This window comes from Triticum dicoccoides, chromosome 7B, assembly GCF_002162155.2.
Source record: "Triticum dicoccoides isolate Atlit2015 ecotype Zavitan chromosome 7B, WEW_v2.0, whole genome shotgun sequence".
In the NCBI taxonomy this organism is placed as follows: domain Eukaryota; kingdom Viridiplantae; phylum Streptophyta; class Magnoliopsida; order Poales; family Poaceae; genus Triticum; species Triticum dicoccoides.
The window spans coordinates 265897650-265900419 of NC_041393.1; positions in this window are offsets into that span (position 1 = coordinate 265897650).

Here is a 2770-nt window from a genome sequence, read left to right on the forward strand (position 1 = left end):
GGTGGGGAGTGTTCTCGGGGCGGGCGGGGCGACGGGGGGCTGCTGTTTGGCCGGTGGTGGCTGGTGGCTCAGGGGGGTGGAGGTTGAAGATGAACCACAGGCCCTTGATTTCGTATCCAACGGCTGCAAAATCGACTGACCAGAGATGAAAAAGTCAGTCGATCGACGTGTAGCCTCACCTTGCTAGTGCGTTCATTTCGACAGCAAAATTCAGTTTCGAGAGCAAAATTCAGATTTGACAGTTAAGTTCAGTTTCGACAGTTAAGTTCAGAGATGAGCGGCTGATGTATTTTACATCTAGAACTTTGTGGTTATGTATTTTACTTCATGTATTGGAGATGCTATTAGAATTCCACTTAGGTTAACGTTTTTCGTTGTCTCTCTTGTCCTACTTCAGCCTCGGCGTCGTACAACTCACCGGAGTTGCTCCAATGACGAAACCCTCCATCACAGCGAAGCAGTACCTCGGGCTCCATCTCCAGACGCCTAAGATCTTCTTCCCCTCCTCCGATAGCAAAGTCAGCCGGAGCATCCTCACCGGCCAACCCAATCACGCTGAGATCGACATGGCTTCGCCAAAGAGGTTGTACACTTGTTGCATCTCTTTTTTACTTTACATGTTATATATATATTATCCATTGAGCACATAGATTTATTCCTTTAGTGTCTCCTTGAAAGAAAAAACGTAGGAATTTTAATTTTCACTTGTCCTCCTTTTCAAATTCCTATTCATGAAGCACAAGACTAAGAGATAGTAGCATAATAGCATTATAACCATACATTTTCTTGTGGTTTGCCTTAATCTCACCATGCTTCTTTGCATCCTGTGATCTTCCAATTGTTGTGAATCAAACACCCAGATTGGCAGAAATCCTGTGTTTTTAAATTCTCTGTTTTGCACATGCATTCCTATCCTATTCCTATCTATTTCCTATCCCTGCATTGTTGGAATCTCCAATTCAAATGAGCCCTTACAGAATTACTTCTCTTACAGGTAGTTGTCAAAGAAAACCTTGCGTGGTTTGTCCCGCTCCTGTTGCGCCATTGTCCACCCCGGCTCAGCTGCTCCAACAACAGAAGGGTCCATCACAGCAGGGATCCAGCCTCCAGGTTGTCTTTCGCCGCCTCAGATCTTCTTCCCCGCCGCTGGCAGCCATGAAAACTGCATTACCATCATCAACCAAGCAGATGACCTCGAGGACTACACGGGTCTGCGAGAGAGGTCGCACTCTTTCATGTCTGCTTACGTTATGTATCGCTTAATATTACATGCTACTTTATCGTCCTGTTCACCGATTAGACTCTGAGTCAGCTCCAAACTAATGGTCAAACTTGAGTTTTTAAATGGTTGTGGGGTACATATCGGGGCCGCTATCAATAGTATCTATCTACTATCTGGTTAATCTCCGGTGTCTACTATGAGTTTCATGTTGGGTGGGAAACAAACAGTAAAGAAGCCATTATCTGTATTTTTTAACTGAAGCCATTATCTGCGTGCTATTATTGGTTTTGGGTCTATCCACAGGTTGCTACCATCACTCTGGATTTCTGCATGCACTCCTTACATGATCTCACTATGTTTTATTCCTATGCATGTCAGTTATTGTAAACAATGGAACTGAACATGTAGAGGAAAAGAGACGAGCCTTGCGTGGCAATAAAATTTCATGCAAACGTCGCTCCATGGTAGGCGCAAAGGCAACCCCCCTCCATGCATTTCGGATTGTAATCGAGAGGAAGATATCTGTTCTAAGGGGGATTCAGAAGGAGAAGACAACTCCTATTTACCCCCTAAGGTCGTCGCTCTAACTTGGCATGCTGATGTTGGTTATATCATGCATATGGTGTCTTGCATTGCTTACTTTATACATCAAATATGTCATCTGCTTAGTTTAGACATCCTTTGTGCGAATGCCATCTATTTAGTTTATTCATCGTTTATCTGAATTATGCAACGCCATCTTGTTTAGACAGGCATCATATATGTGAATTTTGCAATGCCATCCTGCTTAGCCAGTAATCTTATATGTAAATTATATCAGGCCATCCTTTTTTTTTCGTTACATATTACATTTGTCAACAATGTTAGTACATTCAACTGCTCTTCGTGTGCGTCAGCCATTTGACACGGTGATGGCAAATTGTGGAGTGAAAATAAGGTCTTTAGAGTAGAATATGCTATCTGACGAAGCGCATATCTTGCTGGTTACGGATAGCTCCTCAGAGGAGGATTCAAAGACAGATGACCAGTCCTATTCCCCCCCAAGGTGTATGCTCTAACTTGGCAGGGTTATGTTGCTCATATCGTGCGTATGGTGTCTCACATTGCTATGTCATTTGATTAGTTTAGACATGCTTTGTGTGAATGCCACCTGTTTAGTGTCTAATTACCATATATGTGAATTATGCATTGCCATCTTGTTGCAAGACATTATATATGTGAATTATACAATGCTATCTTGTTGCAAAGGCATTATATATGTGAATTATGCAATGCCATGCAGTTTAGCCAATCATCATGTATGTGAATTATATCATGCTATCATTTTTTTGTATTACGTGTTCCATTTGTCGACAACGTTTGTATATTCAACTACTCTTCCTGTGCATCAGCCATTTGAAGCGGTGATGGAAGTATCTGGAGTGAAAACAAGGTATTCAGAGCAGACAATGCTACCTGCCGAAGCAGACATCTTGCTAGTTACAGAGAGCTCCTCAGAGGAGGATTCAGAGACTGATGACCAGTCCTATTTCTCCCCTGAGGTCTATG